Here is a 23,858-nt window from a genome sequence, read left to right as displayed (position 1 = left end):
ATCCCTGGACCGGAAACAAGCTACCGAGGACCGGTTTCTGGCACTCCAACCGTCTTCAGCCCGGCTTGCTTGAATCCAGTGGTGTGGAGTGCATGGGACTCCCGTCTGAGCATACCCATCCCACTCGGGTGACAAATGCAAAAACCACAGGTGATGGACAGAATGCAGAACAATGTCATACATTCACCCCAGTACAGAGATCTGGGCCTAAATCCATCGTTTTTTTGCACTCCACACCACCCCAGTTCAGACATGGCTATATGCAAATCAATCTGACCCTGTGCCTCATGGGAACAGTCTAGACCAAACTGCCAAGCCATTCCTTCCCTGGACCGGAAACAAGCTACAGAGGACCGGTTTCTGGCATTCCAGCCGTCTTCAGCCCGGCTTGCTTGAAGCCAGTGGTGTGGAGTGCATGGGACTCACGTCTGAGCATACACATCCCACTCGGGGTGACAAATGTAAAAACCACAGGTGATGGACAGAATGCAGAACAATGTCATACATTCACCCCAGAACATAGATCTGGGCCTAAATCGATCGTGAGTCCCATGCTCTCCACACCACTGGATTCAAGCAAGCCGGGCTGAAGACAGCTGGAATGCCAGAAACCGGTCCTCAGAAGCTTGTTTTCGGTCCAGGGAAGGCATGGCTTGGCAGTTCGGGCTGGACTGTTCCCATGAGGCACAGGGTCAGACTGATTTGCATATGGCCATGTCTGAACTGGGGTGGCGTGGAGTGCAAAAAAACCCGATGGATTTAGGCCCAGATCTCTGTACTGGGGTGAATGTATGACATTGTTCTGCATTCTGTCCATCAACTGTGGTTTTTGCAGCTATCCTAATGCTACCCGTTCTCCCCCGATTACTCCCGCCACCCGTGTATCCTTCCCTCCCCCTCCCCAAGTCCGTTCGCCTGCCACGTACCACTAAGAGCCACAACTCTCCTGAGTTGTGGTGGCTTGTACATCCTCCAGGATCCACTACTCTTCGTTCCACGTCTCCGGGCTCTCCACTTCGGTTTATCTCGTTCTGGCGTCTGCGTTGCTGTTCTGCAGCTCCTAGGTCCCTCTGCAATCTTCTTCCGATTTCTCTCCTGCAGACGTGCCTGCTGTCCCGTCTCCTTCCTTTTTCTGCCACTCTTGACCTCCTACTGTGGCCCCTGATTGGTCGACGAAGTTTCCCGTCCCGCCTTACAGCCACGCTGCATCTGGGTTACTTTCGGCTTGCTGCGGAAGGAGGGAAGAGTCAGCCATTAGCTGTGCCAGTCCTGGTGTCTCATACTCTTCAAGGAGTCCACTCCGTGTTTTGTGGGTTTGTACCGTCACTAGGGGGAATGCGCCTGGGGTCTCCCTCACAGGGTATGAGCTGATTGCAGGGCCAGATATCCGTCTCTGTGGTCTACCTAGTCCTTTTTCAAGCATTTTTAGTAGACAGCAGATGACGATGATGATATGTGTCTTATTAAGCGGTCGAATGCCGAGGAGTCTTGGCGCTGTAGTGTTTATGTAGGACCTGGGACACGCTGGAATCACTGGTGTGTGAACAGCCGCGTTTTCAAAGCATTCCTGAAAAGCAATAGATTGGGTTGTAATCTCAGAGCCACTGGCAGTTTGTTCCACAGCTTTCCTGCACAGCATGACAAAGACCTTCCCCCCCATCTAGCTCTTTGAAACTTGGGAATACATTACAGGCCCAGATTAATAGACCGAAGGTTTCGCACAGGGGTGTAGAGCCTGAACATTTCCTGGCTATCTTCTGAGCCGCCCCCATAGCTGGCCTTATGCACCAGACAAAATGACTTGAATCTATTCTCTGCTGAATAGGGAGCCAGTGTAATGCTCTTATTGCCTGAGACGTAGGATGGCCCTTGGGAAGGTTTAAAAGTAGCCGCGCTGCAGCATTCTGTAATGATTGCATTTTCTTTATGTGGGTTTTGTCAGAACCCAAAAATAGCACTTTACAATAATCCAGTCTGGTCAGAAAGCAGAAGAATTAATACATTCATTTATAAGATTGGTAAAATGGTACTTCCTTAACAAGGTATCCTGGCGCTAGAGAGATCCTTGACATACTACAGAACAGATCAAGGTGTGAACCTTTTTATCTCCTACAAGGCCACTGCATCAAATCTTTTTCTCACATTAGGCGCTAATACACTCTAACTGCATAACTAAGCCACTCCTTTTGGGCACTTGAGTCTGTAAGGATAACAACATCAAAAAGTCAAGATTTACTCTATGAGAGGGTGAGAAACAGCATAGCACCATAAATGACACAAACACAGGGTCTGATTCACAAAAATAACATGCAGATGCATTCGGATTGAGAAATCCCTGCCCAGACATTGACTTTGCTCCAAGTCGTCTTCCCTTTCACTACCTAGTGAAAGTATCCCTGTGCTGTGCTTACCATCAGCGGTGCAAAATTCACTCTATGGCTATCTCATTTCAACGGACACTTCCTTCTTAGGTTTCGCAAGTACTGGAGCTTGCCCCATTCATAGCAAATATATTGTATTCTATATGTACTACAAGTGGTTTTGTTTCAGCCTTCTCCAGACATAGATTTCTTTGGCTTAAGAACATTCAGATCTTAGAACAGCCCACAGTGAATATCTGTGAGATATGAAAGGCTTGGGGGCCACTCTTCACATTCAGGAGGGGGCCCCCATCAGCAAAGGATATCAAGCATTTGCAATGCAATAGGTCTCACATTTATGCGAGTTTGAGCTATTGACATTGCAAATGACAATGCCTTTTATTTATGTTTTAAAAAGGAAACAAAAATAAAAGGCATTGTCATTTGCAATGTCAATAGCTCAAACTCGCGTAAATACGAGGCCTACTGCATTTCAAATGCTTGTTTTGGTAGGCACGGGAAGATTAAGTGATTTGCCCAGAATCACTGGATGTTGAGCCATCGCCAAGACTCGAACCTGGTTCCCCAGCTCCAAAGTCAGCAGCTCTGGCCATTAGGCCACAGCCTCTCAGATTTTATGATGCTCACCCAAGCACCACAAACAATGTAATGAGAGTCTTCCACTAACATGGGTCTAAGATACTATTTATGGAGCTTAAAACCTGATGTCTGAAAATAGCCAGAGTAAGGAATCAGTGGGAGCTATTATCTATTGGAAAGTCAAATATTTGAGAAACAGAGCCCACCAGGCCACCACCGGCAGAATAGCGCCACCTAGAGCTTACACTCCACAAGCAAGCAAAGAGAGAAATTTGGAGGGGATCAGGGCTAGGGCCAGGAATGAGCCAACGCCCAAGGACGGACCCATAGGATGCCAATATCCAGTACTGAGAAGCGGAGTGCCTGCAGGGAAGGGCCCAGAGGTGAGTGTGCCCTCTGAATGATGGAGCAGAAGGGAAATAGCCCCGGCTTAAGCCCACGATACCAATACCACAGCCATAATAGGCCAACGTTTCCAGTAAACACATCTACAAAAAATAGTGCGAGTGGGAAAATACATCATCACCGAACACTGAAACAACGTAAGAACTGTAGTTGGAAATGTATTGTATAATTCAAACGCAGGATCAGTTCAGTCTGTAAAGCTAAGGTCACACATCCTGATGAACTATGGCAGTTCACCCTGCCCTTCTAGAATATGCTGCACGTCTCTGTATTCATGAAAGGAAGCCAATCACGGAGCACAGAAACAGTTGAAGTTAAACATACTAGAAGGAAAAGGGAATTAAAAAAAATAAAAAACAGAAGCAGCAGCATTCATGTAACAGCTGGTTCCCGGCACCCTGTGCATGAAGGACTCAACCAGGCTAAAGTATCGGAGTGAAAGCGTGCCATGCGCGCGTTGTCCTGAAAACGGCAGGAGCCGTACACATGCACATTGCCTGTCCCAGAGCATGCACATCTCCTGTCCCTTGCCGCCAAAAAAGCCACAACAATAGATCTCGCCAAGGCGAGCAACACATGCGCTGCTTCGCTAGGCGAGACCTAAAAACACACAGCGGACACGGACCGCAGAAGCCTGTAATCACGTAGGGCCTGGGGGACGGTCCGCAAACAAAATAATAAAGAAAATAAGCTGCCCCTCCAAGACGAACATAGTACAACAAGACATAGACGGAACGCAGGGAGGGAAAAAATAAGAGAAAAGAGACACCGATATCCCCACAAGATAAACACCGGCGTCCAGGGCATCAATGCAAGTCCTGAGGGGAAATGTCCACAAATCATTCAGAAGAGCACAGAACGCGTATTGTAGGCCTATTCCGGATACCGTGGCCAGTTCTGGAGGCCTGCTCTCAGTGCTGCACTGGTTTCAGGCAATCTGGCACTGACAGTTGGTCCTGTGTTTTTTCAGTCCCATCAAAAACCCCAGGATTAAAAAAAGTCCCCCACACTGGCCATTTCAACCTAACCCATCGTGCAGTGCCAGCCGGCCCGAAATACTAGCCCACACTGCCTACTCTGGGGTACTGTGTCACTTCAGGAGGCATTATCTGGGGTACCGTACAGTCCTGTAGGACTCTTCAGGAGTACTACGCCTAGTCCTCGGGTCAGGAGTACTACGCCTAGTCCTCGGGTTACAAAGGGACACTGTTACCAGTTCTGGAGGTCACATAAATGTAAATGTATGTATACTTGTAAAGCGCACTGTTACCCCATCACTCGGGGCATCCTGGCGCTGTATACCGCTGGGGAACCCGTACTGGCTTTCTCTGTTAGAGGGCACCCCCAAGGTGAAGCCAGGCATCCCCGGCGCTGATAGGGCAGTTGTGGAGATTAAGCAAGCTATTGCCCAGAGTTGCAGAGTGGGACCCATGGTTAGCGTAGGCACCTAAGCGAGAATTATCGAGTCCACGGACATTGACCCAAGACCATGCCGCGTCGGGAATTGAACCCTGGTCCCAGGCCGACCTCTGCTTCAGGGTCTGCAGCTTCTAACCAGTTAGCCACACTTCTCCACCAATGGGTACTGGACCAGCTCTGAGTGTCTCATCTACAGTACTGCATCCCGTTCTGGAGGACTCATCTAGAGTACTGTGCCCAGTTCTGATGGACTCATCTGGAGTACACTGGCCATTTCCGGAATACTCATCTAGAGTACTCTGACCACTTCTGCTGGATTCACCTTAAGTACTCTGACCACTTCTGTGGGACTCGCTTCAAGTACTCTGACCACTTCTGCTGGACTCACCTTGAGTACTCTGACCACTTCTGCTGGACTCGCCTTAAGTACTCTGACAACTTCTGAAGGACTCACCTAGAGTACCGTGACCACTTCTGGAGGACTTATTGAGAGTACTGTGACCACTTCTGTAGGTCTCGTCTGGTTTACCCAGTCTCAAGGTTCATAAGTGAAATCCTGGGCATAGTTCTCCCCGTAATATCTGTGGTATTGTGTCCAGTTCAGGAGCCATCTGATGGAATCCGGTCCCATTTTTGAGTTACATGTGGAGTACTGTGACCAGTTGTACGGTCCTCATGTGGAGCATTGTACCTTCATTTAGTTGCCGTGTGTGACGGGTTCATCCGGCGACTACTTGTGCCTGACTTCACAAATTACCTTAGCAAAGTTGTCTGCCGACGAAAGCTCAATGCAGCCATCACGGTCTGGACTAAGAAGTCGGACTATTTAGAGTTAAACGTATAATAGAGGTTCCAAGCAGCATACTAAGACTTGACAGACGAGTGGCCCTAATAAAATAGATATTTTGTAAATCAGGCTACCTCACATAACTGCTGAACAGTCAGAGCACAGTGAGGCAAGCCTGTAACCAGCAAGAAAACAGGTAAACGTTTCTACTCACAATACACAGACATGCTTCAACAGGTCTACAATAAGTACACAATCTGATTTACGCTTTTACAGTAATTTTTAAAGGGACAAAACCAGAATGAAAAATAACAATATTTCACAGGTTAATAAGAGAACAAGTCCCACCCAGAATACCCCTCCCCTCATTCCTGAGGACCACAAGCTCCCCATTCTAGTTCCAAGAAGACATTCTTGTTCTAAATATGGAGCACAAAGGATCTTGGATGGGGCTCGGACCTGTGCCACTTAGGTCCTTAAAGAGAACTAATGGGGTGGGGTGGTGGGAAGGATATTAATATGTGGCGGGGAGGTGGCGAGATAGGGGCAGGAGAGCAAAAGTGCAGGATACGAGCCATCATGGCTGCAGAAATCAAGACCTAGCTCTCCGATTGACCCCAATGGAGCTGCTCATACCCCCGCCCCCCAAGTGCCTTGAGACCCGCAAAGGTGAATAGTGCGCTCTACAAAACCCTGATTGATTGATGGAAACCAGGCGAGTACCGAAACCTGCAGGGCGGGCTGGAATTCATCCCACAGTCCTGGAGTAATAGCACCAGGGGCGTAGCTTCCAGTGGTGCAGCAGGTCTATTGGCACTGGGCCCCAGAAGGGCACACGGAACCCTGATTATTGCTGTATTTTATAATTCAAGCCGCAGCTTGGGGTGGTGAGACCATCAGATGGGCCTGGTGCTCCGTTGCAGTCACCAGGGCCGCCCGCCGCTGACTCTGCTCCAGTGAACACATCCATCAGCGTCGGGCGATGTGCTCAGTGGCCGGGGTGTGATAAATGCGAGTTAGATTGCGACCTCAGGCCAGTTCCCAGCGGACAAGTGGCCACCGTACAGAAAAAACACTGAACTGGACACAAAACTGGCACCTTGTCAGGAGATGCAGAGCTGCGGGTGAGGCCAAGGGCTGAAACAGCAGCATTGTAACTCCTTTCGAGCACACATCAGCTTGTTCCAAGCACAATTTAATGGCCTTATTTATCTGCCACAGTCGTGCCTCTAATCGCTCTCTTCCTGCAGCCATTTTGTCTAGCTTCTGGCCCTCCTCAATGTGTCAGCTCCTGTACAGCCAGCGGGTTAAATGCCATATAAAATCCTTGAAGCAATGCAAAACAATTACGCCAAGGTGCATTTTGCCTGGTTACAGGGGTTTGAAAGGCAAGGTGTGATCATAGGCAAAGGGGCCATGTATAGATCCTTTAATGAATTAAGTCATAGTGTTGCTTTTCTATTTTCAGTGAAACTAGAATTATATGGCAATAAAACACAAATTATACAGCATAATGCAGCACATTTTTTGATAGTATTGCTTCATTATTTTGTAATAATTACACATTATAACATTGTGTGGGAAGAGTCTTCACCTCATTAGTATCAATGTAACAACCAAATACAGAAATAACTAACTGAATGATAAAAAGATAACCTTTGGAAAGGGCCCTCCACTGCGAGCGAATACGTTGCCATGTTTTTTAGTAACTTTTTGAGCCGTTTGAGCTAGAATTTCTTTGGGGTTAAAATCTGCAGATTATGCAGTAGATGATGAATTATGTGCAAATCCAATATTAGATAATTATGTGCGAAAAGCAGCAGCCAAAGAATCGCATAATTCCAGTGGCACGACTATATTTGCAAAAAACTAAAACAATTGATGTCTGTTTTGCTGTTGCGCCATTCTTAAAGCAATCTTTTAAGATTAGTAAAAGATTAATTCCTTAGTGAATTAGGTCTTTGTATCTGCAATAATACTGCAATATGTATTTTTAATGTTGATCTGTACAGGATTTCATGCTTATAAAAAAAAATATCACTTATTGGCTATCAACCGAAAAAATATTTTATTGAATTTAATTCTAAAGCAGCCAGCACGGCTTGAGCCTGAATGTAATAGGTTGTTCACATGTGCAACCCCTGGTTAAAATGTCAATGCTCGTACCTTGTGTGAATATAGGAGTTGTTTCCATGGGTTTTTGTAGCCGTCATCATTCTTCAGGGAAACATTCATTGCAATTAGGGGGATCCTCATTTCTAAGAGATTCTTAAATCTTTATCTGGAGTTTTGTCTTTAGCTCTCAAATCGTTCATCGGAAGCCTTGTGTCCAGGTCAGAATTCCTTATTTGCAGCGTTGCCCCTAAATGCTGGAAACCCAAAGTGACTACTGTGTCCACATCTGCGGGCCTCATCTGGAGCCTATTGCCCTATTCTGGAGAGGAACCCCTCCAGTACTGGACCCAGTTCTATGTTTCACATCTGTGATGTTGTGTCCGTAGGCGTATCGTAGCTGAAACTTTGTGGCTAGTTCTCGAGTTGTACATCTGGGGCACTGTGTCCAGGTCTGAAGTCCTCCTAAATGTCAGATCTAGGTCTCAAGGCCTCGTCTGGAGTTCTGCAAGCCATATCTGAAGAAGGGTAGCCAATTTGTTTCACATCTGTAGTGTTATGTCTATGTTCTGAGTATGTTTTCTGGAGAATGAGACCAGTTCTCAATGGAACCAAACTGAAGGAAGTCATTTTATCTATTCTTCGTGAACCTCTGGCATTTTTATCTGCACTAGGTCTGACCCTACTCTATACAAAACAGTAACATGACCGGGGATGCTGTACATGGCGGTTTATCAAAGAAATAACCCTAGGGGAAGATGTCAAACGCATCTCTTTGAGAAATGTAACACAGACTCACTCGTGAGTTCATTGACTTTAGATGAAGCTCATTCGTTTTAAAAATTCACACAGCATCAGCGCTTTATTTGACTTAATTTAAATTGGTGGTTGCACTTATTTTTTCTCATCAGACTTTCACCCAGAGTTCGAGCAAGAAAAACACACAATGGAACAAGGAACAACAGAAAGATGGAAAAACAAGGGAGAAAGCAGAGATTTAAAAGAACTTGAAAGAGTAAGATAAAGAGCGAGGGAGTGCCTGGTGGTGGATTAAACACTAATACGCAATATGTCAATCCCATATTCCCTCAAGACATGGGTACACCACCAACACTCCTGAAGAAATTGTTTAAGAAAACCTTTCAAACATGCATTAGATGATTGTTCAAATAGATCCATTGAAGGGAATCAGTCAAAATAAAAAAATGAAACAAAAGAACATAAAAGAATTCAGTAGTAGGAGGTGTACTTAATGCTGGGATTCTAATACAATTTTATACATTAATGCAAGTGTACCATCTTGGAAAGCCAAACATATATAAATCAAGGAGACTGAAAAATCAATCTTTTCCCCCACATCAATATTCACAATTTAGATAAAAATACCACATATACTCTAGGCATAGACTTTTTCTGATTTAGTTGAGTGGTTGTTCTCAATAATGCATCTACTCTCGCAAACACTCATGGACATACGATCTCATTGTGTAACAAATGTATATGTGACCCTAGAAGGAAATTGAATTCAACTGTTTGATAAGATTTGTGATTTTTCTATTGAAAAAAAACATAATTGAAAAACAACTGCTGGTTATTTTGCATGCTGGTGTATTAAACTCTCATATGAGGGGGGGGGGGGGGGGTTGACTATGCAGCCTTGTTATTCACACCCGACCTTCCTTAGCGCCAGCCACAACCTTTATTACCTGCCTGTCACCAGTTTTACTATCAGCTAGAGAGCTGGTAATAATAGGAACAATGATTACATGTCAGTAATATGCTGTGTATGTTGTTTCCTTCAAAATAGCCTAGCAGTGCGTACTTTCCCTACCCCTTCCCTCCCTTCAGTCTTTCATGCACAGACTGCCAAAAATATTGGCATTGTTTATTTTGAGGTGTTCTCTTTCAAGTGTCCTTCTCAGGATGCAGTTCAGATACATCTGTTATGTGAAGTCTTCTCACAGCAGGGGCACAATGAAGTGTGACGTTTTGCACCTGGCTGTCATCAATCTCTCCTCTCTGACGTAGTATTCAGGGGAAGGCATGACCTGGAAATGTCCTCACCTTGCACATGTGTAGTCCCACTCCTTTACATCAACCTCCTAGCAAATGCCAGTGTTCAGGAAGAACTAATCAGTAGACATGTGTGAACAAACTACGCGGCTTTTTTAAACGTAGCCCTGTCTCCATGTGCATCACTTCCATGTTGGGATCTCCACCCTCGAGCAACAAGAATGCACTTTCACGGGGGGAGGAGCTACGATGGCAAACAAGATGGCTGCTTAGTCTCCCGGCTCCGCCGACCTCCGTCTTTTGCTTGAAGATCCGGTCATCTATCCTAATTCTCCGCCACATATCCGTGTCCATGAACTAATCTGCAGTCCGATGGAGCAATCCCGCGACTTTTCGGACATTGTGGAGTGGAGTAATGTCGAGGTTTGACTCGAGGCCTAACCCAGTCTGGAAGCCGGAGTCTCGAGTGCTGGTCCTGCCGGGTCCCAGTTGAACAACAGCGGACTGGTGAGGGCGGCAGGGTCCGGTCCATGGAACTTTCGACATCTTTAGGACTGCTTTGCTGCCGGTCTGCTGCCTGGTCTCGTATCGGAGGTGAGGAGACGTGTGACGCTCGAGGCGGTGTGGCGGGGGTCCCTGACCCGGAGGCCTAGTGTTCGCCTCGCCGGTGCCTTTGGGTTGGGGACTTGGCGCGCACGAACGTATGTTGGCGATCTGTCCCTCATGGTTCAACCCTGCTCCGCCTAATCTTCCCCCGGGGAGAGCGGCTCTCCGAGGGGATCACTATGCCTGATGTCATGCGAGACCTGGAGGAGCGGGCTGAGTGCGGCCCGTCACTGCGGTCTGTGCTGGCAGCCCTCGAGGCACTTCAGGTGACTATGGAGGCCCAGGTCTGTAAACTGATGTCAGCAGCAGATGGAATTAGACAATCGGGACCGGACCCTGATCCAATGCACGGGACTCGACGGCCAGCTCTACTCCCGATAGACACCCCAGCAGTGCACTCAGACCCTGTGCATGGAGCTGTGCCTGCCCCTACAGAAGTGGAACTGATCGAACATGCTGCGATCTGTGTATCGACTGTATGGCCGGAATCCTTGGTTTCGCTACCGGTGGAACATTTAACTGCTGTTCCCACTCTGGAAACTTTTGGTCGAGACTGTGAATTGCGTTGCACCCCCTTCCCAGCTGGTTCATCAAGATGGCGGAGGAAACAGTGTTGGGCCTTTGAGCCAGGGAGGGGCACCGTTGGAACCGGCCATGTACTTTGGGGTTTGCCATTTCTTCACCATCCAGCAAACTATGTTTCGGCAACTTCTATGTATATTTTGACAACTGGTGGATGGAGTTCTACTTACCAGAGGGAGTCAACAAGTTTGATCGACGGGGTCAAGGCTGAGACTGTTGTTTTGGGTTTACTATTGTGGTTTCATCGGTAACGGGATTTGCTTTATAAGGTTAACAGAGACCGGGCGGGGTTTATAGTTTCCTCCGGTGTAATCTTCTACTCATGTTTTGCTCGATAGCGTTTGCTTTGTGGGGGATTCTTTGTTACGGCAGGGGTGGGGGGGAGACCGGGAATGTGTACGACAATGCCCTCCTCCATTTCTACTTTTAGTGTCAGGGTTTAGTTACTTTTTATATCTCTTCGTTCTCTCTATATTTCGGGTTTCAGTTATTTGGGGCGACAGGCATGCTGCTAGGGGGGGGGGGGGGTAGGCCGTAGTCATCTGCAGATCTGCAGGGGTGCAGGGTGGGGGGTTGGGGGAGGGGATTTTTTGTTTTGCCTTTATTTGTTTCTATGGCCTTTTTTTCTCTTTCGTTTCCTTCCTTTTGTCTTTTCTTTTGTTTTTTCATTTTTCGGGTCAGCATAGTGGGTCCACTCGTGTCAATTATCGATCTTTCTTTATTTGTGCCTATACTTTCTACAGTATAATCAGTGTCAATGGGCTGGCGTTTAACTGGTGCGAACTGTGACTGTATGCTTGTTTATCCTGAATCATATGCCTAAGCGCCACTGTTCTAACTGCGATCGTTCTAACTGTGGATGTTTTGCTATTTTGCCCGCCCTTTCTGCGACTCTGTGTTATCGTATGGCACCTGATCCTTTCATTTTTTATATTATAAAATGGAGCCTTTTGAATCCTGTAATTTAGTTGGTACGCTCATTAACAAGTTTTAACCGAATCTATGGTACCTCCGATTCACAGACTGCCGAATCGTGTCAAAACTGACTGTGATGGACCTGATTAGCGGCCGGCCCTGGTGGTTGTAGGCCCATACTTGTAACCGTTTGAAGTAACAATAAAGGTTTTCCCAAAAAAAAATAAAAAAAAGAATGCACTCCCACTGTCAGGGGTATCCAATTCATGCCATTGCTAATCCTGGGATTCCACTGGTTTCAGTACTCTGACTCCTCTACACAGAGTGCTACTACACATGTGCTACATGTGCACACACTCTCCCCAAACACACAGGATGTTAGAGAAAGGTGCTAACTTTCCACATACTTTACATGAGGGGTTATATCCTTAACCCCTTCGCGGCACAGCAAATTCCACTGCGGTGCAAGGGGGCGGGGCGGGTCTGGGCGCGGTGCTCGGGTACTCAGGACGGCTCCCGGCCAACATGAGTCACAATAGGCGTGTGCTCATGATGGCCGGGAGCCATCCGAACTCCGCTCACTGATTAATTCTCTCGCACAGGCGGGGAATTATCCGCACGTGGGCGGTGCAGCAACGTTCGGAAGGCTAATAATAATAACAATAATAAGACAAAAAAAGGGAGGGGTTTGGGGCGGGGGGAAGGGAAGGGAAGGGAAGGAAAGAAGGGGAGAGTCATGAGCACACGACTACTGTGAATCATGACAGCCAGGAGGCGTCCTGAGCATGGAAGGTGTTAAACCCTCGTTGACCTTGATAAAAAGGCATGGCCATCTATTAAATATGACAAAACATTTTATCCTGGACCATGCAATGTCAGAAACAGGCCTAGGTTTCTGCACGTTAGATTAGTCTGATGGCCAGGCCATGATAAAAAGCCAGTATACTAGCTACACGTGTCGTCAGGCACGCAGGGCAAGGGTACACGGCAGTATTCCATTAAGGGGACATTGCAGTCCCAACAGAAATCCATCCTAGCAGCAGTACACTGTTACACGTGATTAAAGTGCCAATCAAAACACTTAATATAGCACCATCTCAAGTGCATAGTGTTATTTCTTCTACCATTTTACATCCCCAGCTTGCATGCTAGCCCAAAACGCCCCGGTCAACTACATTCTAAAACCCTGCATGTAAATCGGACTCTGACCTAAAACCTCTTTCAATGTAAGAAACATTTGTTTGGGATGATATTCATCAACATTGTTTTGACAGTATAAACGTTTTGCAGTACCATCCCCCTACAACGGTTTGACCCTCAGAATGTTCTTATAACCAATACTGTTGACTGAGGGAGGGGTATTGGAGCTGTGCTGTCTCAGAGGAACATTGATAACGTTGAACACATAAGCACTGCTGCAATACATTTAATGGAAGATCACCGGCCCTTCTCAGGAGCGAACAGGTACTCTATTGAGTACCTGCACTTCTATATTTCCATTTAAAGCACTGTCCATACGTGACACATATTGGTGATATCTGCGCATATGTGAGACACCTTCCTGCTACACAACAATGGATATATTAGTATCTATGGGCCATATGTATGAACACATTTTCCCATAGACACAGAATGGGTAAAACCCTTTGATACATCTGGCCCTAAGTAACTACCTTTGTTAATTTATCAAACTTTGCAAAATGTGTCCTTTTTTCACTGCTCACTGTTTACTAACAAAGTTTATGCTTTTAGGTTGTAGGCAGTGCACTAACAACATGTATGCCTCTAAACCACAAAAACAAATCAGAGGGTTCTGCATCAACATCAAATTCTTTATGAATAAAATCTTACCCTAATTGGGCTAGGCACACGTGCTCGAAGACATTGTTCTTACTTCCATTGGAATATCATTTGATATGGTTTTTTTTTTTGTGCAACTGTCCCTGAATATGCAAATCATTCCTGTTTTCTACTCCTACTTGATGTTGATTTTGCATCTATGTCCTTCCTCCCATCCTATTGTAAAGCGCTCTGATATCCCTCGGGATCTTGTTCGCGCTATATAAAACTTTATAAATAAATAAATAAACCTCCCGCTTCTTACCTCCATCCTCTGTGTGCCCCCTCTCCCTGGGAATAGGCACTCCAAGTCGCTTGCCAGTACCTCTTAATCTAGTTCATTGCATTTCTGATATGATCAACAACTCATTTCATTGACCAAAACTTCCCCTAGTTCGATCTAAATCGATGGAACGAAACAAAACCTTCTCTATCACGATCACATTAATTCATTCCACCACCCACTGCAAGAACTCACATGGCTGTGCCCCCACCCGGTTAATGATCACATCCAAGTCCTGTGAATCTACTTCACCACAAAGAAACCGGAGCAAATGCATGGAATGTGTTTATTGGGAGAATAAGATAAATCCCAATAACCAAGAATAAACAGTAACCATTGGATTAACCACTAATCTTGGGTTCTGGACTAGCGTGTTACCTGCCACAAATCGCTTCAATGCCTCATCAGGGGTAATAAGCACTGTATAAATCCAAATAAAGTGCAATACAATTACTGGAATAAGGCACGCTTCACAGCCAGATACAATGGAGTATCATTTGCACATGGGAACCAATGTAGTTTCCGCCTCAGTCCCTCTCCACACCCGACGACTCCTATTACGACAACCGTTGCACTCATCTGCAACTCACTGGAGCAGCTGGGAGAAAATCAGGTACTACGTCCACATTGGGGTACCCATTACAGACATAGCAGAATCAATCTATGTGTGGGGTGCTGTAGAGTAGGGGGAAGTGTCACTGCTTCGGTGTGGACGCCCCAGGCACAGATGGCGGGATTTCAAGCACCTGATGATCCTGCATTATAGGATGGACCGAGGGTTTGAGCCCTGGGTACGGGTCCCTCCGGGCTCTCCTGCTGCCTCGTCGTATCAGGTAACTGGGCTGCCAGCCCGACACCAGTCCGACTGTGCCATGCCTGCCCGCTGTATATCTATTTACATGTTCATTAGACTTCTTGTCAATAAAAACGTAACTTACCAGCATTATTTTTTTAAATATTTTTTTATTTTGTTATAACAAGAAAATAACATGGAAAACAAATCATAAATACTTGACATATAATATTGGATAGTCCATTGTAGTTTCATCTGGTATATGTTCACAATAAATGTCCATTGCAAAGCATTACATTTAATGACACAAAAGAACCAGTGTAGTATGGAGCATAGAACCCGCAGTATTCATACGCTCAAAGAGTAGGAGCTCCGCCGGGGAGGGGCTCGCACAACAAGCCATGCCCCAGGTATCCTTTGGGAAAGGCCCTGTCCTGATGCACAATGCATGCTGAAGCCGCATCAGTAACCATGGATGAGGCAAACGCAAAGCCACTGACCCTACGCCAGGGTACACAGTGCCTGCTGAAGCTGCACCAGTGACCACCTTTGTGGTCAGTGTATGGCCACTGACCCACACCGTACCAGTGACTGTGCATGAGGGCAAGGCTTGACCACTGACTGTGTGCCCTAATATTCAATATATGCTCAAGCCACCCCAGTGACCTGGGGTGAGGGCTGAGTATGGCCACTGACATGAGGATAAAGAATTCTTAGAGGTGTGGCGCAGGGGCCAGAACAACTGTCTCCAACGGTCAGGGCTCGCGGTTCGATCCCTGGCAGCAGTTCAGCTCAGCATCAGGCGACTCTGGGCAATAGCTCACTTAATCTCCCCAACGGCCCCCTTAAGGGGTCATATGTTCATGCTTTACAAATATGAATTATTATTATTACCTACTGTCTTCAGTCTGTAGGTCTGAGTTCCTGCTCAAGCCATGTGAAACAGATTCCTTTGTAAGCAATGAAGCCTCTAAATTCAGTCACAATCAGGTATGTCTGTGTTGGTATTTTTAAAGCACAAACCTGGCTGGTAGGAACATAGGGCTGTGTTGCCTATGGAGGAAGGGGAGCAGAGGAAATAGCGCAAGCGGAAGGAGTGAGAAGTCAACCTATCGGTAGACTCAGAAGGTCGAGTGACATGAAATCTAAAAGTTTGTGTTTGCTCTAAACCTTAACTGATACCCAGAGCACAGATTTAGCCGCTTCTATCTCTACCTGCACCTAGGTAGCATTTTTTATTTTTAGGTCTGGATGGACAAAGCAGCTGTTTACAGACCTTACGTGATCAACGTAAAAGACCTATCAGGAGTACTACAAAAGGAGGGCTTCAGCTCCGCCCACATATCGGTGAACAGGAGTACATGGTATTTATTTGACAGAAGTTGCGTACATCCACAAAAAAGTGCTTCCGTGCTTCCCCTTCAAGTAGATGTTATTCTTATGTTTAACCAGCTGTCTGAGCCAGCAGCAGTATGGCTCCTTAGAGAAGGCCCCCTAACACACAAGGTATTAGTCTTACAATGGCATGGAGCTAGATCTTTCGGGGGGCACAAATAGAAGTGTTTAAAATAAGTAGACAATGCACATGCTTTTCTCTGCCATCAGCAGAGTTAAGAGGCCATTCATGAGGAATGCATTTCTGGTTTCCAGTCCTAGCATCATCCTTTTCCATCATTAACTTTAGACTTCAGAGTGCAGTTGTGTGTTTGAAAGCAGCATAGGATGCCCAGGGAACGGATCTTCCGGCATTTCTACATACTTTAACTTGGCTCTCTGTAAAAGAATTGTATTTCTTCCTAATTCCTACAGTACCCTTATTTGATTTGGAAGACTAGAGAGCAAAGCAATTTGCCTGGTCCCAGTGCTCTGTTCAGGAATGCACATGTTTGAAATGTATTAATATTAATGAAATGAGACCACTTGAGACAGTTTAAAAATTACAGATAGCATATTATTTGACTATTATTAATGGGTAGGTGCATTTGATTAAAGACCATATGAAAATGATCTCCCTTGCGTACTTTTTCAAATACGCACATTACTATCTGGCGCACGTTCGTTTTATTTATTTATTTGTGCAATTTATATAGCGCACAACTACCCGAAGGTGTCTCGGCGCTGAAAGACAGTAATGCAGAGCTGTTGGAATAATTAATTACTGGCTGAAGAGCCACATTTTTACTAGCTTCATGAAAGTAAGAAGGGAGGGGCTGGCCCTGATGTAAGAGTGCAAGGTGTTCCACAATTTGGCCGTGGCAACTAAAAAACATCTGTCTCCCTATGATGATTTCTTTGTACGTGAGAAAGTTAGAAGTCGGGCTGAGGAGGAACGCAGTGATCTTTTGGGGGTATACAGGCATAATGATTTTCTTTAAAACTCAGGGCCAGAGTTGTTAATTGCCCTGTATGCAACACATAGTGTCTTGAATTTAATTTGATTCCTGATTGACAACCAATGGAGTTGGCGTATTACAGGAGAGATAGATTTGAACTTGGGCATGCCTGACAGTATTCTGGCTGCTGAGTTTTGCACTAACTGCAATTTGTTCAAAACTTTCTCCTGTGCATTTAGGAAGCCATTGCAGTAATCGATCTTGGATAAAACCAATGTACACATGAGAGTTTTTCCTGCGCTCAAAGGAAGAAGTTTCTTAATTATTTTGAGGGCGAAAAAAGACGAGGAGACCACCGCATTTACATAGTAATGTAATGTAATGTAAAAAATTCTTGTAGAGCGCGACTTACACCGGACGGTTTCTTGGCGCTAATGTAAATGAAAGATTATCGTCAAACATCACTCCCAAATGCCTAACCTTAGGGACAGGCTGCGGAGGGGATCCCATCTCAGTTGGCCACCAAATGGCGTCTCCCTTACATTCCAAGAACAGTTTTAGCATGATTTTAAAGAGAAACCACACAATATTATGCTGAACTCTGCTCTGTAGACAGTGAGTGCCTATGTGTTGTCTTAATCTTCTCCCATGGAACTAGCAGATGCATAAACTACTCAAAATACATGTAAACTTTCAGGTTCCGGATGCCAGCTGCATAGAATAACAAGGATGGTCGAAGTCGATATTGCTTTTGGAAGCTACTGGCTTTGCAAATTGGTTTAGCAATGCAAAACAGCATCCCTATGCTGTGCCTTGTGGTTTAAGTTTAAGACTATTTTTTTAAAAATAAAAAATCTTTTGATCCGGCCAATTGCATCATTTAGTAAGGGCACGTATCAAGCATAATTTTGTAAGTGGGGGTACCATGGTGCATGCACCTACAAAATGATGCAGGAGTGTGGGTGAGCGCGGAAGCAACACAGGGCATGGGTAGCAGGCAAATGCAAAAGTGGGGCATGGGTTAGGGGAATCACACAGACGAAAGACAGCAATGTGGAGCTGGAAGGAGGCAACACAGAGGTAATAACACACATGTGAGAAAAAAGGAACACAGAGTGCGGCAGAGGGGAGAGAAGTAGATGAGACAGTGGAAAGATGTGCATACTCTCATAGTGCGTAAAAAAAGAGAAAAAAAGGAGCAAGCTGTAAAGGACAGTAAGGCAGTCATGCTCTAGGGTTGGAACAGACAAAGAAAGGAAAGACCACACACTGCTAAAAAAAATGTTTTTAAAGCAAACGAGTGACAATGAGGCCAACCAATGGTAAGCATGGGCGGGCTCAAACCACTGTAAGGGAACATTAGGTCTCCAAACAGCATATGCGTTCTCTTAGGTAAGACCTAAAAAATAAGCTGAGATTAAAGCAGCTAGATAAACATTTGTTTTCCTTTACTGTTGACAGCCTATCCAGTAGCAGAACCCTGTTCTTTGGAGTGCAGTATTGCTGGATAGGTGTGAAGATGTAATTTTTAAGGCAGTCCGGTAAATATCAGATAATGTTAGTTAATCAGCTGTTCTAGGTATAGAAGCCTGTGACTAGCAGCATACTAGGTGACAGTAGGCTGGAGCTAGCACTGAAATAGGAGATGCTGCTGCAGGATTAAGCAAGACACACAGATGATGGAAGAAATGCAGAGCAAATCAAACATTCACCCCCATTCAATAGATCTGGGTTAAATCCATTGTTCTTTTGCTCACCATGCCACCCCAGTTTAGACACAACCATATACAAATCAGTCTTGAACCTGTACCTCAAGGGAACAGTCTAGCTTGAACTGTTAAGCCAGGTCCTCCCTGGACCTGAAACAAGCATCCTGGGACCGGTTTCGATGCATCACCCCTCATCAGCCGGGCTAGATTGAATTCAGTAACACAGTGAGCCCAGGGCTCACGTCTGGGCATACCCTGCCAACTTAGGGCGAGAAAGCAAAAGAGACAGAGATGATGGTCAGAATCCAAAGCAAATCAAACATTCACCCCCAGTAAATAGATCTGGGTTAAATCCATAGTTCTTTTGCTCACTATACCACCCCAGTTTAGACCCAGCCATATGCAAATCAGTCTTGACCCTGTCCCTCATGAGAACAGTCCAGCCCAAACTGCCAAGCCAGGTCCTCTCTGGACCGGAAACAAGCATCCTGAGACCGGTTTCGGGGTATCACTAATTTGCATATGGCTGGGTTCAAACTGGAATGGCATAACTGGAGGCAAAAATGTAACAAAATGATATAATTTGTGGCATATACAGCGCTCTTCCTCTGCCACAAAAGCCTCCCCCATCTTTGATGGCCTGCCCAAAATCAAAAAATACTTTCAGTCTCCAATTTTCCAGAGGCTTCTTATAGTTGTATAACTTCTTTTACAAAGTAAGCAGGCTTTGCTGTGCTCGCCTTCCCATGTACCGATGAAGAGGCAGATAGAGCAGGATGTTAGTGTATAGGGGGCTGCTGCTGCCCTGGTGCCATCGGCCTCAAAAAAGGACAGCGCTCAACATCAAGTTGCCCCAGGATTTGTACACTGCTCACAAAAGGGACCCTGATAAATTCTGAAACTCGGTGTTGCACTTAGTACGTTAAGGTGTCAGGGCCTTTTTATAATTAATTATTTTATTTGTATAGTTAAAAAAAACAATTACAGGTGTCGCAAAAAAAACTGGCACAATAAAAAGTATTTTAACAATTGTTTTCAGACAGATTTGCTTAAGGCGAGACAGAAAAGCAAGAAATCCAATTATGTGTCCCGTAGGGACGATGCAAACATGCTGACAATGAGGCACAAAACTAAACTTTCTGCAACTCCCTCAAGGTTCAATATATTATATATATATAGTGCAAATGTTTACGAATAAAAGCTGGACATGATCCAATAAAAACAATGATATTAAAATCAGGATATCAAATCACACACTTCAGTGCACACCTGACAGGCCCCATGCCTAGCTGAATGGATAGAAGGGCCCCCAAAGGGCATGGAGTGGTTGGACTGCCGTTGATGGTCCTGCAGCGAACACTTCGGGGGAAACTGGCAGCACGAAGCAAGACGGGGTCCCGCCAGCCATACCTTAGGACAAGATCAATCTAAGGAGCTCCACACATAGTTGGAGCCTGCTACCCTTTAGTACTGCTATACAACAGTCTTACAGTGCCCCCTCCTAACCAAGGCTAACAGAACTCTTGCCAAGACCACTGGGGATTCCATTAAACAAAGCTCTGTGTAACACTTAGGGCCAGATGTACGATTATTCCATTTTGGGAGTCACAAATTGCGATGTTTCGTGACTCGCAAAATGTAATGTACAACAGTGTCTGAGACACTGTTTGCGATTCCCAAATGGGTAGCAAATGACTGGCCTCGTTAATATTCATGAGGCAGGTCACAATTTGTGACCCCCCCACTGCGAATGGCCAGCACTCACAGGGAGGGTGGCCTGCTGGGTTCTGCAGACCACCATGTCTCTGACTGCTTTTTAAATAAAACAGTTTTTTTTATGAAACGTTTCTGTTTCATTTTTTTTTTTAAGTGTATGCAGTGGTCCGTGGGACCCCTTCCAGCTCTTTAAAAATATTTTCGCTGTCCAACACAAAGGAAAAGGGTCTCCCGGGGTCCATTTCTCGTTTGCGACTGGCTTACCATCTACTTGAAGATGCACTTTGCAAAACAATAGTACATACCAGTCCGATCGCTATTTGGAAGGGACAACCTTGGTACTCCCCTTACTACTAGCGACTCCCAAACCATATTTTGCGAGTCGGTAATAGGTTACCGACTCGCAAAATAGGGTTTGTACATTCCACACACCTTTTTAATGGTCACAAACTGGCCGATTTCCCGTTTGCGACCGCTAAAAAGGGTCGTACATCTGGCACTTAGTTCCTTGAGGGGACGGGGGTAGCCACGGTTTACAATTCAAAACTGTGCTCTAAACACAACTCTTCATTAAAACGAACTCTAAAGACGTATACTGATTTAAGAGGGATGTGGTTAGAACTAGTGCAAGAATTTTTTGCACTCCTGGAAAGATAGAATTTTGATGTCGGAGTGCTCCCAAGTACAAGGAAAAATGTGTTTCATGCAACACTGTCACAAAAGAAATATGCAATAGCCAGGTTAAAAAAAACACCAAAAGGGAATTTTTGATCCCATCCACATGACACATTGATGGAATTTGCACAACCTCCTCTCAATGTCAAGATGATACACGATAGCTCGGAAGGGACAGGTTTTGGGTGCTAGGGAAGCAGGCTTTTGTTTCCTTACCACTGCCTGGGGAGTCACAGCTCACAATACCATAGTACTCCCAAAGGCCCCATAACCCCTCATGCCCATGTCCACTATCCTATTGCCATCGCACTAAACTCATCTATTTCCCCAATCTTGGCTCCTCTTCATTCTCTCGTGGTGCGTGCCGGGACACTCTTGCAGTATATGTGCGCGTTAGAAGTGCAAATACCATGACCCGAAAACATCACTGCTTTGTGATCATATACAACTTGAATTGGTCTACTGAATAGCCCGAGATTGTGAGATGTGTGTATTTTTTTTCCATTCTGCTTCTTCCTAGGAGAGTCTCAGTTCTAAAAAATATGGCTGAGAATCTACTCAGAACGCACAGGGTGGACCAAGAAAAGAAAAACAGATGTAGAAGTGCAGATAATTGCCGTGGTAACTGTCGGCTCATGTGAAACTGGGTTTTCTGAATTGCTTTAAGTGTCATTCCAGAGCACATGGCTTTTTAACCAATTTAAGTGAAACTGGGCTGGAAATGCAGCGTTTGACACCACGTTTTGTACCTCCCTGAACTCCCTCCGACAGAGTTGGGCTGCAATGCAAGTAGTAGACAGCACCACTGGTGGGACAGGTTGTGACAGTGATGGGTGCGAGTTTCCGAGGTGGAAGCGGGCGGCAGGAAAACTTAAGCCACCAGCAGTTGTCAATGTACAAATTAGGCCCTGTGTGGGATGCTCACCAAGCAGTCTTGGCAAGAGGGCTGCGCCGAGGACCTTTTGGGGTTGCTCTACAAGGCCTGCAGCAGAGGCTCGATGAACATCACAGCAAGGTAGGAGGCTGCTGCTAGGTCTTCTGACCTCTGAAGCATCACTGTGGCTGGCTGCCTCCTCCTGAGCGAACCTCTGCAATGCATTGCTGTTCCGTGGTGGACATGTTGGATGAAGGAATAACCACCACATACTTTATGATTTAAATGAATATCTGATTAGCTCACCCGTCCTTTTTGTGTATCGATTTCATCTTAAGCTCCCTGGATTCTTCTCTTACTATTATAAGTGTTTTCTTTAGTAGGGACGGGGACTTGTTTTCAAGAGGGGTTGTACCACTCTTTACTTAAAAGGTCAATGCAGGGGCACATGGCATTTAGGTTCTCAGTGGAGGAGGCGGAGAGACAAGGTGTGCTGGGGGCACAGTGGAGAATGGGATTATAAGACATGGATGGCTACAGGACAAAGGAGACTGCGTGGTACATCAGTGCAGGAGGACTGGGTCTGGCTGTAAACGGCAACTCTGTGCACCTTTGGCTGCTGCTCCTGCACGCATGCATGTAGTGGTACCTGTACAGCATGACCGTAGTGACCGAAGGCCGCTAGCCTCTTCGGGGTCATCCTCCTCAAATGAGCAGTTAAAGGTGAACGTACCATGTGTGATATACCTTTTGTCAACAGCCTTCTATCAAGCGCCCGGTGAGCCCCCGTGGTGATTAGTGCGCTACAGGAAAACTGATGGATTCTGTACCATGCCCCCCTCAAGTGTACCTGAACCCAGACGCTTCAGTGGAGTCGGATAGGGTCCATCAGTCACATCCAGGTGGGTTCCCTCTGGGCATGTATTTAGAACTGTTGAATACACTGAACAAGCAGCGCGATGCTAAATAAAGAGTAACAATCAGGGGTTGTGGTTAATGAATGCGCGTGTGTGGCTCTTGAGAGATGTAGTCCCTTGGCCTGGGTTGGCTCCTCTCCACTCGGCCACCCTTCCCTCCCGCCTCCCTCCCAATCCCGGCTTCGCTGGCACAGACGCACCATTCCTCATGCCTTCACTTTGTTTCTCCTCTGCATGGAAATGAGACAGGCAGAGAAATATTTGGGTGGCTCATCAATCTTCAGGCGACAAGGAATGAATCCAGGACATAAAGCAACAAGACTGATAGATGGAGACAGGCACTGGGGGAGGAAGGGAGGGGGCGAGGGCAGGCACCAGGAAATAAAGGAGAGAAGGGGAGAGAGAGGAGACAAGTGTCAGGATGGCAGCGGGCTCCGGATACCTGAAGGGGACTGACTGGCAGGAGACGAGGAAAGCCAGTTTCATGATGGCGACTGGGGAAGGAGGCAGGCATCAGGCATGAGGGGATGGAGACTCGGGAAAGAGGGGAGCGGACATTATATTGGGGGAAATCGGGGGAAGGAGGCTTTACAGGATGCTGTGCGGGAGGCAGCCACCACAGAAGGGACAGTCATAGGATGGAAAGAGAACGGCCTCGGGGGATGCAGGCTTCAAAGGGACGGGTGAGTGTAAAAGGCAAAGACAGGGCTGGCATTTATCAAGTGCTGAAGAACGCGGACGCACATTTTGGGATGAGGAGGGGAAGGCAGCAGCAGGTGAAAATTGCTTTCTTCCGCCTGAAATTGCTTCTGCTTTGTTAGAAGCCAATGGGAGCAACCCATTCTCCCGATTATGTGTATTTTTTATCTCCCACTTTCCTCTTCCAAATGGTTGGCTTGTTTGAATCAGGGACTGGGGAT

This window comes from Lissotriton vulgaris, chromosome 5 (assembly GCF_964263255.1).
Source record: "Lissotriton vulgaris chromosome 5, aLisVul1.2, whole genome shotgun sequence".
NCBI classification, from domain to species: domain Eukaryota; kingdom Metazoa; phylum Chordata; class Amphibia; order Caudata; family Salamandridae; genus Lissotriton; species Lissotriton vulgaris.
This window is presented reverse-complemented; position numbering follows the sequence as displayed.